This window comes from Pristis pectinata, chromosome 12 (genome assembly GCF_009764475.1).
Source record: "Pristis pectinata isolate sPriPec2 chromosome 12, sPriPec2.1.pri, whole genome shotgun sequence".
Taxonomy (NCBI): Eukaryota; Metazoa; Chordata; class Chondrichthyes; order Rhinopristiformes; family Pristidae; genus Pristis; species Pristis pectinata.
In genome coordinates, this window is record NC_067416.1 from 8,414,333 (window position 1) to 8,431,098 (window position 16,766).

The following is a 16,766-nucleotide window of genomic DNA, read 5'->3' on the forward strand; positions in this document are numbered from 1 at the left end:
GGGGTTAAGGATTACGGGGAAAAGGCGGCAGAATGGAGTTGAAACAAAAATCAGCCATGATTGAATGGCGGAGAGGACTCGATGGGCTGAATGGCCTAATTCTGCTGCTACATCTTATGGTCTTGATGCATTTAGGGGAAAGCTGGATAAAAATGTACAGGAGAAAGGTGAGAGGCTAGAAATGCAGGAGTCATTGGAACCCCTTTCAGTGCACTGTACCTTTGTGTAAAAGATGAATGCGTCAAAATCATTCACCCCTCTCATGGATTTCCCAATCCTCAGCGCTGAGTGAAAGGCAGTGAATTGAAATTAAAAAGCCCACCTGTAGCGGATATTGCCTGTTGAAAAAGAAGATGCAGAGACAGATAAGCAAGGACATGCTCTTCCTTTAATAAAAAGGTCCCGATAATGAGCAGACTTGCCAGTTCTGTTATTGCAGATTTTATCACCCTCGGTCATATTCAAGGACGTGTCAGCAAGTGACTAACAATGGATTGGACAGGGAGAAAGATTCATTGTAGGCACCAGAGACCAATGTGGAAAATCAGGAGGAAATAAAGGCCTTGGATTTTAGGCTGAAAGCTTCTGTGAGTCTGGACAAAGAAAGACTGTTGGATTGAAGAGTCGACTGACCACAGAGGAGATGAAAGACCCCACAGGGATGAGGTGCTCCTTGTTAATTGTCTCTGATCTCCACTCATTTGCTTTGCCACGAGTAATATGAGCTGAATATTAAAAGGACAGGATCCCAGTTTACAGGCAGGACTTTGTTCTGGGTTGAATCTTTAAAACACTCCAGTGTTTCCGATTATACAAGGTGGTATAAGATCTGTCTCTCACACACACACACACACACACACACACACAGACAGACACACACACACACACACACACACACACACACACACACACACACACACACACACACACACACACACACACATTCCCTCATCCCATTAGAACTTTGCTCAGTGGGAAGTACTTTTTCATCTCTGAGTTTCGTGGGCCCAAATCCCACTCTGGATGTTTAACGCACAACCTAGCCCCACACTCAGAGAGTGGCTCAGTACCTGTCGCTCGCTGTGTTTGTGTGTCCCGAAGTAAATCATATCTCTGGAATTCTCTGCCCCGGGGGGCTGTGGAGGTTAGATCATGAGACGTATTTATGGTCGAGGTAGATAAGTTGTTGAAAGGTGAGGGTATTGAGGGCAATGGGGAACTGGCACAGAAGAGGAGACAAGGCCAGCCCAGACCATTCCTACAAGCCTTCCTTGCTGCAGTTGTACAGGGCCTTGGTGAGACCTCGCCTGAAGTATTGTGTACAGTTCTGTCTTCTGATGTTATAACAAAAGTATGCCCACCATTGAGCGAGTGCAGCAAAGATTCACAAGACTGGGTCCTTGGCCGGCAGGTTTGTCACTTGAGAGATTGAAGAGGTCTGGCCTTATTCTTGTGTTTGGAAGAATGAGAGGGGATCTCATTGAAATATACAACCTTCTTTCAGGGTGAATGCAGGGAGGATGCTCCATTGAGGAGCAGCGGGGAGCATTGTGTATAGTTTTGGTCACCTTGTTATAGGAAAGACGTCATTAAGCTGGAAAGAGTGCAAAGAAGATTTTTGAGAATGTTGCCAAGACTCAAGGGCCTGAGTTATAGGGAGAGGTTGGGCAGGCTAGGACTTTATTCCTTGGAGTATAGGTGACTGAAGGGTGACTTTATAGACGTGTATAAAATCATGAGGGACACAGATAGGGCAAATGCACATAGCCTTTTTCCCAGGGAAATGGAACCAAAAACTAGAGTGCATAGGTTAAAGGTGAGAGGGGAAAGATTTAAAAGGGACCTGAGGGGCGACTTCTTCACGCAGAGGGTGGTGCATATATGGAACGAGCTGCCAGAGGAAGTGGTTGAGACAGGTACAATAACAACATTTAAAAGACATTTGGAGAGGTATATGGACAAGAAAGGTTTAGAGGGATATGGACCAAGCCTGGGCAAATGAGACTAGCTCAGATGGGCATCTTGGTTGGGCCAGAGAGCCTGTTTCCGTGCTTTATTACTCTATGACTCTATGACTGAGGGACTTGGAGATGGAATTGGTATTGGTTTATTATTGTCTCATGTACCGAGGTACAGTGAAAAACTTGTCTTGCATACCGTTCGTATAGATCAATTCATTACACATTGAGGTAGTACAAGATAAAATAATAACAGGTGCATAATAAAGTGTAACAGTTACAGAGAAAGTGCAGTGCAGGCAGACAATAAGGTGCAAGGTCATAACAAGGTAGAGTGTGAGGTCAAGAGTCCATTTTGTCGTATTAGGGGACCATTCAGTAGTATTATAACAGCGGGATAGAAGCTGTCCTTGAGCCCAGTGGTATGTGCTTTCGGGCTTTTGTATCTTCTGCCTGATGGGTGGGGGGGGGGAAGAGAATGCCAGGGGTGGGTGGGGTCTTTGATTATTTTGGCTGTTTTATCGAGGCAGCGAGAAGTGCAGAGTCCATAGAGGGGAGGCTGGTTTCTGTGATGACTTGAGTGATGAGTCTTTGGGAATTTTGTACCCCAGAGGATTGTAGGGGCTTAGACCTTGAGAAAATTCAAATCAGAGATGAATAGATTTCTGGATATGAAGGGAATCACGGGATTGGGGGATAATGCAGTAAAATGGGACCGAAGTAATAGATCAGCCATGATCTGGATGAATCGCAGAGTCAGTTTGAATGGATTAGTCCAGCTCCTGATTCTTACGTTGGTAAGTGCACACATTGCAAAGCCACTCTGGCCGTTGGCACGTGCCCAGCTCCCAGTTGTTTGAGTGGACGCCTGCGGACTAGAATTCCACTGTGCATGGAGCATTCCCTGGAATACCTCACCCTGCCTCTGCAACCTTCTCCAGCCCCACCACACGGGAGACTGAGCAGCAGTTAATGAGCAGAGAGTAGGAGCTAACGTGGGGGAGGGTGCAGCAGGGCAAGGATGGGAATAGGAGAGGTCACCGACCCGAAGCGTTAATCCTCTTCCATCTTTCCCAGTTGCCATCAGACCTGCTGAGCTTTTGCATTACTTTCTGTGAGGAAAAGTGACATTGCTTTGATTAAACGTCGTGCAATTTGTACATTTGTCTCCCACTCTTTTGAATTCCAGAGACACTTGAAATCAATGAAACTGTTGCGCTCACAGGAGGATGTAATGGCTGTGTGTGCCTCGGATTATGTGTGGAGGATGTGTCTGATAACAGCTGCGAAGATCGTGGGCTATTCAGCTGGATGCCACTCCCAAACTCGTCAAACTGCTAATTCTTGGAGGGGTTACGTATTCAGTGTGTTGTGTGTGTGTGTGTGTGTGTGTGTGTGTGTGTGTGTGTGTGTGTGTGTGTGTGTGTGTGTGTGTGTGTGTGTGTGTGTGTGTGTGTATCTGTGTGTGTGTGTGTGTGTATCTGTGTGTGTGTGTGTGTGTATGTGTTTGTGTTTGTGTGTGTGTGTCTGTATTCCCTTTCTGCTGGGAAGACTGTCACTTGGAACTGTTGGTTTTAATTTTATGGATTAAAGGGAATACAGTTGTGCTTCTTGTGGATAAAGAATTTTTTCAACACATCATCAAATCGGCTCTTTGATTCAAATCCCTCCTTTGGTATTCAGTTAGTGGGGGTGGGGGCTGTAAGGACCTTGCCTTTTGTCTCTGTGTATACTGCCTGTCTTCTTTCTTCTCCAATGTGGCAGTAATTTTGCACTCTGCTGTATTTTGCCCTGAGGCTGTGCTGTTATTTGGGCTCTGGTCACTGCTTTGGACAAAGTATGAGCCAATCTCCCCAGTGTTGGTCTCACGTTATCAGATGATTTACAGTAACACAGGCTGAGTAGCACAGGGGTTATATTAATGTGTTAGCAATCCAGAGACCTGGAGCTGTGAGTTCAAATCCCAACGTGACAACTGGGGAATTTTAAATTTGGTTAATTAAATACATCTAGCCTGTAAAATTATTATCAGTGAGCATGAAACTGACTATTGTTAAAAAACAATTTCCTTTGAGTCATCCCATCAGAGGAGGAACGATGCTGCTGTTATCTGCAGCAACAAACAAGACGCTGGAGGAACTCAGTGGGTCAGGCAGCATCTTGAAGGGAAATGGAGAGTTGACATCTTGGTTTGAGACCTTTCATCTGGACTGAAAGACTAACCTCTTTACACTGGCTCCCTCCCCTGCGTGGGTTTCCTCTGGGTGCTCTGGTTTCCTCCTACATTCCAAAGACGTACAGGTTAGGAAGTTGTGGGCATGCTATGTTGACGCCGGAAGTGTGGCGACACTTGCGGGCTGCCCCTAGGACACTCTACGCAAAAGATGCATTTGACTGTGTGTTTCGATGTACATGTGGCTAATCTATCTATCTATCTATCTATCTATCTATCTATCTATCTATCTATCTATCTATCTATCTATCTATCTATCTATCTATCTATCTATCCATCCATCCATCCATCCATCCATCCATCCATCCATCCATCCATCCATCCATCCATCCATCCATCCATCCATCCATCCATCCATCCATCCATCCATCCATCCAGAGGAAGGGTCTCTTGTTTGTTGCTCCAGATCTCAGTATCTGCAGACTCTTGCATGTCCTTACCTAGTCAAGCCTACACATGACTCCAAACCAGAGCAGTGTGGTTGACTTTTGACTGCCCTCTGAAAAGGTTGAGTAAACCCCTCAGTTTTATTTAAACCAGTTGCTCTGCATTTCAGATGGTCAACTGAGGCTGGATTGTTAACCTTATGGTCTGGAGATAAAAAGGGTATCTACTTTTTGGGGCGTAGGGGTGATGTGGGGCACTGATGTGGTGGTGGGGTTGCAGTGTGGTGTGGTGGGGGTTTGGGGCAGGGAAGGAATGGCACCTTGCGATGAGGGTGTGGCATGTTGCAGTGCGGTGGTGTGTTGGATGAGGGGGTGGTGCATTGGGGCGGGGTGGGTTAATCGGGGCAGGGTAGGTGGGCTGGAATGAAGAGGTAGTGTGTTGGACAAGGGGGTGGTGGAGTGGGCAGGTGTATTGGGGTGGGGTAGGTGGGCTGGGATGAGGGGGTGTGTGCACACCTCATGGGGATCTGTGGGTCTTGTGCCTGCCCTTTGGGAACAAGGCCGTTACAGCAGACAGAAATATCACAAGCAACATGACAGGGTGCTCAGAAACATTTTCACTGCTGTGACCTGGAGATGAATGTTTGATACTGTTGATGTATTCACCACTGGCTGGGTAGAGTCACGGGGACTGTGAGCAGCAAGTGACACAGTGAAAGGGAAGTGCAATCAGTTGGGAGAAATGAAGGACGTGGAAAGTCTCTTGATCCCAACAAGGCACTGCTCTGCACCACTCCACTTCAGTGTCCCTTTGCTCCCAACATTTAGTTTTTGCTTTTATTCACTCTTTTTTGTATCTAGCAAGTCCAGCATTTATTGCCTATCCATAACTGCCCCTGAGAAGATGGTGGTGAGATGCCTTCTGGAACTGCTGCATTCTCTCCCATGTATTGGACAGGGAGTTCCAAGATTCAGACCCAGTGATAATGAAGGACTGACAATGTATTTCCCAGTCAGGATGGTGTGCCCTATGGTGTCAGGACAACAACCTTTCCCTCAATGTCAGTAAAACAAAAGAGCTGGTCATTGACTTCAGGAAAGGGGGCAGTGTACAAGCACCTGTCTACATCAATGGTGCTGAGTTCAAGAGGGTTGAGAGCTTCAAGTTCCTAGGAGTGAACATCACCAATAGCCTGTCCTGGTCCAACCACGTAGATGCCACGGCCAAGAAAGCTCACCAGCGCCTCTATTTCCTCAGGAGGCTAAAGAAATTTGACATGTCCCCTTTGACACTCACCAACTTTTCTCAATGCACTATAGAAAGCATCCTGTCTGGATGCATCACGGCTTGGTATGGCAACTGCTCTGCACAGGACTGCAAGAAACTGCAGAGGGTTGCGGACACAGCCCAGCGCATCACGGAAACCAGCCTCCCCTCCATGGACTCTGTCCGTACCTCTCGCTGTCTTGGTGAAGCAGCCAGCTTAATCAAAGACTGCAAGAAACTGCAGAGGGTTGCGGACACAGCCCAGCGCATCACGGAAACCAGCCTCCCCTCCATGGACTCTGTCCGTACCTCTCGCTGTCTTGGTGAAGCAGCCAGCTTAACCAAAGACTGCAAGAAACTGCAGAGGGTTGCGGACACAGCCCAGCGCATCACGGAAACCAGCCTCCCCTCCATGGACTCTGTCCGTACCTCTCGCTGTCTTGGTGAAGCAGCCAGCTTAATCAAAGACCCCACCTACCCGGGTCATTCTCTCTCCTCCCCTCTCCCATCAGGCAGAAGATACAGGAGCCTGAGGGCACATACCACCAGGCTCAAGGACAGCTTCTATCCCACAGTGATAAGACTATCGAACGGTTCGCTTGTGCGATGAGATGGACTCTTGACCTCACAATCTACCTTGTTATGACCATGCACCTTATTGTCTACCTGCAATGCACTTCCCTGTAGCTGTGACACTTTACTCTGTATTCTGTTATTGTTTTTACCCTGTACTACCTCAATGCACTGTGTAATGAATTGATCTGTACGAACGGTATGCAAGACAAGTTTTTCACAGTACAAGTAACAATAATAAACCAATACCAACACCAATACCTTGGAAGCGATCTGCAAGCAGTGGTGTTCCCATGTGCCTCCTGCCCTTGTCCTTGGTGGAAGAGGTCATGGGTTTGGGAGGTGCTGTTGGAGTATTCTGGGGGAGCAAGTGCTTCTTTTGAGCTTTGCAAAGGGAAAGAATAATGAAATTTCCCCCAAACACCCTGGAGACAATGTAGGACTTCTGAATTGTGGAAGTCTTGTAATGCAGATAACGTGACAGCCAAACTTTGCACAGTAAGCTCCCACAAGGAGCAACACAATAATGACTGGGTAACCTGTCTTCGGGATGTTGGTCAGGACATTGAGCCGTTTTTTGGGACTGTACCGAACTATTACATCCACCTGAGAATGTAAGCGTGTCATTTATCCAAGGTCTCAATCAATGGACCTCCAATGGTATATCACTCCCACAGCATTGTACATTCGCCATACAATATGCTTCAGTTTCACTAATCACTCCATCATCATCGAAGTAATTCTCTTCTTCTTGGACAGTCCCACTGGATCGAGGATGACCTGTTTCCACTCCAGTTTTGTGGATCTGATGGGGCAGGAGCTAGTTGATGGGGTGAATGGGTGGTTTGGCAACTGGTGCCCACTGTAAGTAGCCCTTATCTCTGACGTGAACGGGAGGGCAGGGATCACGGCTGCTCTTTGCACCTGATGTTTTGTGCAAGGTTTGAAGTCTTGATCATCAAACTCTCTTTTCCTCAGACAGCCCACATACGTGCAGGCACTCTGAAGTGATGGCAGATTTCATCATTGATGAATAGGTGGCTCCCAAGCTATGAGAAGTGGTCCACTTTTTCCAGGGTTGTGTCATGGACTTTTATTGTTGAAGGTCAGTGTTGTACAGTGGCGGCAGGTTAGTGGAGGACCTTTGTTTCACAGCTATTAAGTGTAAGGTTCATTCCTCATCTGCTTCAGTGAATGTGTTGATAATGTGTCTGAGTGCTGCAATTTGACTACTGAGATTGGCGTGTTTCTGGAGTGGAGACAATGGTTTGTCATTTATCCTGTTAATTGGTTCCACTCCAGTACAAAGCTTGTTGGATGTGGGTGCAATACAGCAGCAAGAAAGATTGAGAAAAGTGTTGGGAAGACGATGCAGCCTTGCTTGACACCAGTCTGCACTGAGATTGGATCTGTTGTGGACCAGATGGTTAAGACCTCTGCTTACATGTAGTGCACATTTAAAGAGATGAACAGCCAAATTTGAGAATGGTGCTCCGGAATCTTTCTCGACTGATGAACTCTTTCGTGAAGCAGAAGAGGCCATGTAGAGTGACGAGTCTGACCCCCCTGCAGAAAGCACTCAATGGAGATGGTGTCCATGGTGCCTGTGGATGGATGGAATCAACACTGCAATCCGGGGGGTCTGCTCTCCAAACACTGGGAGGAACAGTTGAGGAGAACCCTGGCAGTGACTTTCTCTGTGGCAGATGGAAGGTAGTCTCCTCAGTAGTTACTACAATGGATTTTCCTCCTTCGCTGAAGACAGTCTTGATTATGGCATCTCTGAGTTCCCTTAACGTGTCCTTCTCTTTCCAGACGTGGGAGATGAGGTTGTGAATTAGTGACTGAGATTCCTCTCCACCAAACTTCAGAGCTGCAGCTGAGATAGTCAGTTCCCAAGGCAAAAAAGTCAGCACGAATGTGGTGGGACAGAAGGCCCATTTCTGTGTTCTACGTCTCTATGACTCTATCTCTGAGTATCAGTCCCAGTATCATATACAGAGCAATTTGGCACACCGTGCAATCTCAGCTCTTCCCCTCTAAGTTATTGGAAACCTAATTGAGAAATAATGCTCAACTCTATTCGTCATTTAGCATTAAAATCAGCATGAGCTGCATGAATGTATCACTTCCCCACTCCAAACCAACACACAGTTTCAGTGTTATAAGTAAAGTTTAGTAAGAATGAATAACCTCTAAAAATTACAGGCAAATTCTATCAATCTAATTTGTTTAGGTGATTATGTTGTTAGATAAAAAGAAAAGCAAAAACCTGCTGATTTTGGGAATGCGAAATAAAACCAGTAAATGGTGGAAACACTCAACAGGTCAGGCAGAATCTGTGGAGAGAGAGAGTTAATGACCCTGGGACACAACCATTGCTCAGAACCATTCTGCATTGGTATATAAGTTCATACAGCAGGGAAACAGGCCCTTCAGCCCAACTGGTCCATGCTGACCAAGATTCCCAGCTAAGCCAGTCCCATTTGCCCGTGTTTGGCCTATATCCCTCTAAACCTTTCCTATCCATGTACCTGTCCAAGATACAATAACAACATTTAAACAACTTTTAAATGTTATTATTGTACCTGCCTCAACCACTTCCTCTGGCAGCTCGTTCCATGTACTGACCACCCTCTGGGTAAAAAAGTTGCCCCTCAGGTTCCTATTAAATCCCTCTCCTCTCACCTTAAACTTATGCCCTCTAGTTATAATATTGTACAAGTTACCTTTCTCCTCCACTTTTTAGCCCCTTCCAAAAACTGCCCATAAAATAGACTTGCATATCAGGTTTTACAAGTAAGTAACTTAATGGAAGATGCATTTCCTTCTGAAAGATATCCCGGGTGATTTCGGATACGGTTGGGATACAGGCTGGCTAGAAAAAAGGTCCACAACTGTAATGTTAACTTTTTATTCTTCTCCTATTCCCTGTAACAGGCACGGCTTGGAGACGTGCAGTATAACTCCTGTCGGAGAGTGGCAGTGGTGGTGCTGGTTTACATCCAGCCCACTGGCCGTGGTGTGCATCAAGTGGACAGCTTGGTTCTGATGTTGCTGTACCTTCAATTCCCCACCACGTCAAATACTCCTAACGGGAACCTGTCTACCTGACCCAAGCCTGACATGTCCCCACTGTGTGCTCCAGTGTCCTGTCAATCCTTGGCCTCAGGTTTGGATTGGCCGTGGTTGGGACATGTTGTAATGTCACATCTGAGGAGATCCCTACTCCTCATAGCCGAACATCTTTTTTCTGTAACCTCCACCAGCCCTATTCAGACTATGTTTCACCAAATTTAGTGTATCTCCCATCTACCTCACCCCATTATGAACGGCCAACTTGGACTCATGCTGTGGATTCCCCTCTCTACACTGTAGTCCCTCCTTTTAAGGAACTCATTAAAGCCAAACTCCTAGACTGTGCTCTTAGTCTCTTTCTCTGGAGTGGTACCAGCGCTTTTCACAGATGAACACACATCTGGAGCACTTCGGAATGTTTCTCTCTGTTCAGTGAGACAGAGGGAAAGATTCAAGATCGTGCTAAAAGCCTCCTTCAGGAAATGGAACATCCCCACTGTAATCTCTGGCGCACGACTGCTTAAAGGAAGGAACATTCAGCGCAGTATTGAGAATCTTGGATTTATGTATCGGGAGTACACAGAGACCCTGTGTAAGTGGTGGAAGGAGTGTACCACCTCCTAAGTTACCCACCCACACCATCAGATGCCTCCTGCCCATCTGTGCAAGAGTCTGCAGTTGACACATTGGCCACCTCAGAACCTACAAAGCCAGAATGGAAGCAAATCATCCTCAATACCGAGGGACTCCCTAAAACAAAAACTCAATATCTTGTACCTTCCTTCCAAGAGCAAGGAGACTGCCACACTGTTGCATTGAGAGGTTCTTAATATTCAATGAACTCTGTAATTCTGCTGCACAAATTGTTGATTTAAATTACAACATTAAAATTAACTACTGTAGAAGCCAAAGGAGAGAATATACAATGGAGACACAAGAGACTGTAGATGCTGGAACCTGGAGCAAGATAAGCGAGCTACTGGAGGAACTCAGTGGGTCAGGCAGCATCTGTGGCGGGAGATGGACAGTCGACGTTTCAGGTTAAGATGTATGGGTTAGGAAGTTGTGGGCATGCTATGCTGGCGCCGGAAGCGTGGCAACACTTGGGGGCTGCCCCCAGAACACTCTACGCAAAAGATGCATTTCACTGTGTGTTTCGATGTACATGTGACTAGTAAAGATACCTTATCTGGACTCAAATGAAGGGTCTCGACCTGAAACATTGACTGTCCGTCTCCCTCCACAGATGCTGCCTGACCTGCTGAGTTCCTCCAGCAGCTCTTTTTTTGTGCGAGAATATACAACATTGAAATAGGACTTGAATTATTTCTGTACCATATCTCTGTCCACTAATCCAACTTCACTAAAAGTCTGTGATGTTGTTTCTGTGTGGAAAGCAGAGGAGTTTGTCCCCCACTACTGCCAGCCAAAATGTTTGCATTCAGGTATCTGGATTGGGATTGGAATCCACAATATCTGACTGAGAGAGGTGTTGTGCTGATACACTCAGGCCAAGCCATTAATGAAGGGTGAATAACATGTGGTTAATGCAAAAGTATGAACTTCCTTCTCCTATTGGCTGCCTCCTGAGCTTCTTAAAAGGGCGTGAAATCCCTATATAAATGCATGTCTTTGTATTAGAACATAGAACACTACAGCACAGTACAGGACCTTCGGCCCACGATGTTGTGCCGACATTTTATCCTGCTCTAAGATCTATCTAACCCTTCCCTCCCACATAGCACTCCATTTCTCTATCATTCATGTGTCTATCTAAGAGCCTCTTAAATGTCCCTAATGTATCTGCCCCCACAACCTCTGCCGGCAGTGCGTTCCACGCACCCACCACTCTCTGTGTAAAAGCCTTACCTCTGACATCCCCCTTATACCTTCCTCCAATCACCTTAAAATTATGTCCCCTCATGTTAGCCATTGTCGCTCTGGGAAAAAGTCTCTGACTGTCCACTCGATCTATGGGAGAGGAAAAATATGTCATTGCTGTTCATAATCCAGTGAAGTCATGTTTTATCTTCTCTTATAAGAGACCGTTTGGCCCATCAAGTCTATGTTGGTTCTCAAGGCATTCTCAGCAATCCTATCTGCTCACTATTACAGCTCTATAAAACTCTGGTTAGACCACACTTAGAATAGTGTGTTCAGTTCTGGTCGCCTCACCATAGGAAGGATGTGGAAGCTTTAGAAAGGGTGCAGAGGAGATTTACCAGGATGCTGCCTGGATTGGAGAGCATGTCTTATGAGGATAGGTTGAGCGAGCTAGATCTTTTCTCTTTGGAGCAAAGGAGGAGACCTGATAGAGGTGTACAAGATGATAAGAGGCATAGATCGAGTGGACGGCCAGAGACTTTTTCCCAGGGCGACAATGGCTAACACGAGGGGGCATAATTTTAAGGTGACTGGAGGAAAGTACAGGGCGGATGTCAGAGTAAGTTTTTTACAGAGAGTGGTGGGTGCATGGAACGCACTGCCAGGGGTGCTGGTAGGGGTAGATACATTGGGGACATTTAAGAGACTCTTAGATAGGGACATGGATGATATAAAAATAGAGGGGTATGTAGGAGAGAATGGTTAGATTGATCTTAGTTAACTTACCAACAAACTCACTCCATATAGATATCACCCTTTGTGTAAAAAAGTTGCCCCCCTCCCTTAAATCTTTCGCCTCTCACCCTGAACCTATGCCCTCTAGTTCTTGATACCCCAGCTCTGGGAAAAAGAATGCAGTCCTGAAACATGGACTGTCCATTTCCCTCCACAGATGCTGCCTGACCTGCTGAGTTCCTCCAGCATCTTGTGTGTTGCTCCAGATTTCCACCATCTGCGATCCCTCCTGTCTCTTCCTTTCATGCTTTTAATTAATTGAGATAATTTTGGAAACAAAGCACCTGCGATTTGGGTGAAAATGAGATGCTCTCCAGGTTGAATAGCCTTCTGGCAGTGAGGCTAGCCTCGCCGTCCACAGAGCAATATTGCAGCAGGAAGTTTTCCACGGCTTTGTTCTGGAATGGATTGGGAATTTTCTTTGAGGGAAACTTAGTGAGGATGGAGGGGGGTTAGTCGAGAGCAGAAGAAAGCCCTGTGATGAAGCTCCTCCTCGTGTAGTTATTTGAAAAGAATCCAGCCTTAAGGCCAAGAACGGGACGTGTCAGCTTTAAGAGGGCTGCACTTCAAGCAGGAGAGGAGACTGAGTGGGTTGGACACATCACTAAGAGGCGGGCAGTGTATTGACAGTTCGGATGGGAGCGCAGCTTCGGGCTGCCCAGAGCAGTTCAACCCAGCTTGCAAGGAGTGTGTGAGAGAAAGAGAGAGCCCGTACATTGTGTCGCTGCAGAGACCTTCTCCACTGCTGGAAGGAGGCAGGCACACACACATCAGAGGCCGCTCTCTGGGATTCGCACCGAGAGTGGACACGGGGCAGCGAGACAACCATGGAGGGGGCGGCGAAAGGTGAGGGAGAGTCCGCCTGCTGGGGGGGGGGGGGGAGGCTGGGGGGAGAGGGTCGCAAGTCCGCCTGCTGTGGGGTGGGGGGGGGGGTGGTTGGGTTGGGAGAGAGACAACTTGCAAAACTCCCTTCACTGCAAAGAGTTACAGTTCTGGGTGCTTCGCAGAAGAGAAAATATAATCTGATTGCATGCAGCACTTCCTGAACACAGTGGGTTAAAGGGTGTGTGGGGTTTGTCGCTGGGTCTTGCAGACTGAAGTGTGTGTGTGTGTGTGGGGGGGGGGTGGGGGTGTTATGGTGTTACTTTGCAAAGCTGCCTTCTACTACGTGCTTTCTCTCCCGGCTGTGCAGTCAAGTGTTTGTACAGAAGCGGAGAGAAAAGATGGGCTCCCGGAGTAGTTATGGTGGGGAGCTGGGTGACTGAGCTCTCGCCGTGCTTTGTGCTGTTGTAATCTCTCTCTCTCTCTCTCTGTCCGTTCCTTGACTTTTGTTCTGGGAGCTGTGTGGGGAGCGGGTGGGTTTGAGATCGACCCAGCCTGCTGCCTTGTCGGAGAGGCTGATCTACGTTGGTTAAAATGATTAGTTCAAGTTCTGGGCATTTCACTGCAGCGAGGATTTAACCCCTGGGAAGGATGTGCAGTGTGTCTTAGTGCAGAAAGTATTCGCAGTTTGTTTCCATTCTCTTTGGCAAGCTCGCACTGAGGACAGTGGAAAAATACTGGGAGGTTTCGTGGCTGCGAATTGAGGTGAAACATTCTCTCGTCAGTAGGAAGATTGCGTGCATCCTGCTTTGTTCCTGGGCTCGCATCCTGAGTCTTGGATTAACAATCGGATGTTCAGATCCTACCACGGGAGCTGGGGAATTTACATGCAGCTAATTAAATAAATCTGGATAAAATGCTAGTATTCTTATTGGTGATCTTGAAGTTACTGGATTGCTGTAAGAAACTCTGCTTGCTCTCTAAGGTTCTTCAGGGAAGCTCTCCTTGCTGGTCTGGCCTATAAAATGGTTGACTGGGAGGTGTTCTGTGAAATAGCCCAGTGAGCCACCCCATCTGCTAAACTGTTACCAAGTGGATGCAATAGTACAAGAAGGCATCGCCTTTTCCAAGATAATTCAGGATGGTCAGTAAGAGCTGATCTTGCCGGCAATGTTCACATCTCGTGAATTAACTCAGAACTGTAAAATAGTCTGTTGGATCTTTCAGTGCAAATCCCAGTGTAAGGGGGTCTGATTCCAGAGTTGCAAATTAAAGAAACGGTATGTATGGTAACATTGCACATCTTTTGTTCACTGCTTACCTGTAGTCTAATTTGCATCGCAATTAAAACGGAAAATAGTTGTACTTCAGATTAAGAGTAAGGGAGTCTTGTTGCAGCTGTATAAAAGTTTGGTTGGGTTGCATTTGGAGAATTGTGTAATTCTGGTCGCCCCATTACAGGAAGGATGCGGGGGCTGTAGAATGGGTGCAGAAGAGGTTCACCAGAATGCTGCCTGGGTTAGAGGGTACAAGCTATAAGAAGAGGTTTGAAAAACGTGTGTTGTTTTCTCTGGAGTGTCGGAGGCTGAGGGGAGACCTGATAGAAGTTTATAAAATTGTGAGGGGCACAGATAAGGTAGACAGTCAGAATCTTTTCCCCAGGGTAGAAATGTCAAATACTAGAGGACATGCATTTTATAGGTGAGAGGGGGAATGTTTAAAGGAAATGTGTGGGGCAGTTTTTTTTACACAGAGATGGTTGGTGCCTGGAACAGGTTGCTGGGGGAGTTGTGGAAGCAGATACGATAGAGGTGTTTAAGAGGCTTTTAGATTGACACATGAATATACAGGGAATGGAGAGATATGGGTCACGTGCAGGCAGAAGAGATCTAGTTTAATTCGGTATCATGGTCAGCGCAGATATGGTGGGCCGAAGGGCCTGTTCCTGTGCTGTACTGTTCTATGTTCTCTTATTTCCAGCAGCTGCCACTCTTGTTCACTTTTCATGCATGTCACAACTGCTGTCAGTCCTGATGCAGGGTCTCGACCCAAAACATCGGCCATCCCTTGGCCTCCAAAGACTCTGCTTGACCCGCCGAGTTCCTCCAGCAGTTTGTTCTTTTTGCTCCAGACTCCAGCATCTGCAGTCTCCTGTGTCCCCCAACAACTGCTTCCATATATTTAACAGGAAAATGTTCACAAAAGCAGAATTAAATAAAAATTGATGCCAGGTAACATCCGGAGATATCAATGAAGACGGTCAGATTGTCAGAGGAAGATTTTAAGGAATGTCTTGGAAAAGTGAGCGCAAGAGGCAAGGATTTAAGGGAGAGAATTCCAGATGGAGGATAATCTAGACAGGGTTATAGGGCTGGAGGATATAACAAGGACAGGGAGGGATGAGGGAGGTGAGGAGGGATTTGGAAATGAGGATAGCTTCTTTGAAGGATGATGCAAATCAGCAAGTGACGGGGCAAATTTACATCCCATGAACATCGAATTCTCCCACTTTAAGTAAAAACCAAACCTTCCCCCCCCCCCAACTATACCTCTTTCTTTCTCCCCTTTCCTAGCCTACTTTTTTTTTCCTCCTTGCCTAGTTTTTTTTCTCCTCTCCTCCCCTCCCCCCATGGTGCGCCTGCCTCCATACCTTTGACCCATCCCCTGGTGGATTTGCTCTCCCCTTCTCCCCCTGCGTCTGCCTATCGCTATCTCTTGCCTGCATCTACCTATCATCACCTTGTGCCCACCTGGCCTCCCCTCTTTTGTCCACCTATCACTGCTCTGCTTTTCCTTCCTATATATTGGGCTTCCACCTTTTCCTAGCTTCAGTCCTGAAGAAGGGTCCTGACCCGAAGTGGTGACTGCCTGCTTTTCTCCACGGATGCTGCCCGGCCTGCTGAGTTCCTCCAGCAACTTGTTGTTTTTTCATCTAGATTCCAGCATCTGCAGCCCTTTGTTTCTCATGGGGTAAATGAGATTGTGTTGGGACACAGGCGGCAAAGTTCTGGATGATCTTGAGCAAATTCAGTTCAATGAAGGAGGTGGAGGGACCAGTGAACAAAATGGAGGGCTGGCAGCACAAAATGGTGGCTGTGTCAAACAGCAGAGTGCTGCGGTGCTCCCAGGTTATTAGCAAGTAGCATCATTCTCATTATATCAAAATTAAATCTACGGTGTTTGGAATGCAGGGCAATGTAGAGGCAGATTATAACTGGGTGGAAGATGCAACAACTATATGAGTAGATAATGCAGATGTCAGTGAGTTAAAATGTATGAGGATGGTTTGAGCATATTGAGGAATGATTCAGAGAGTGAAGTACAAATGAACAAAATGTACTTAATAACAAAGCAGTAAGCCTGAGGATGTTATCCACTGTACAACATTTACCTACAGACCTGACTAGATCCACACTCCTAACTCCCAACCCTCTCCTCTCTATAAATTTGAAGCTATCCATCTCCTATCCATACTCTATCTTGTAATAAGCCCAGTTCACACATTCCCACTGCCTATCTATATTAGTGGCCAGTTAAGCAATCTCTCAGTTTTGCCTAGTTTTCAAATCCCTCCTGTGCCCTTGCCTCTCCCGATTAATGTCATCTCCAACCCTTTTTTTTTACTGACCTCTAGAGCATTCATGATTTTAATTGTTCCAGGAGCAGCAGCCCTGATGCCAGTCCTGTAGCTAGGGCTTGCTATGTTAGTGCAGTATAAACGGACGTTGTTGTAGCAAATTTCATTGAACAACACCACAGCAAGCAATCTTTTCCATTGAGTCTTGATCCAGTTATGTTTTCAGGGGAGCCAATGGTCAGAAGCAGGATGT

At 46.6% G+C, this 16,766-nt stretch overlaps 1 protein-coding gene across 4 annotated transcripts in view; it reads left to right on the forward strand.

Moving 5' to 3' along the window:
* The window catches only part of lzts2a (leucine zipper, putative tumor suppressor 2a), a 179,659-nt gene that overhangs the window by 81,929 nt on the left and 80,964 nt on the right, over nucleotides 1-16,766 (forward strand). The window contains exon 1 of one of the 4 annotated variants that reach the window (XM_052027696.1): nucleotides 12,693-12,960. The exons of the other annotated variants lie outside the window; for them this stretch is intronic. The gene's annotated coding sequence lies outside the window, so the exon portion shown is untranslated. Of the gene's footprint in view, nucleotides 1-12,692; nucleotides 12,961-16,766 lie in introns of those variants that run through there. 4 annotated transcript variants of the gene reach the window in all.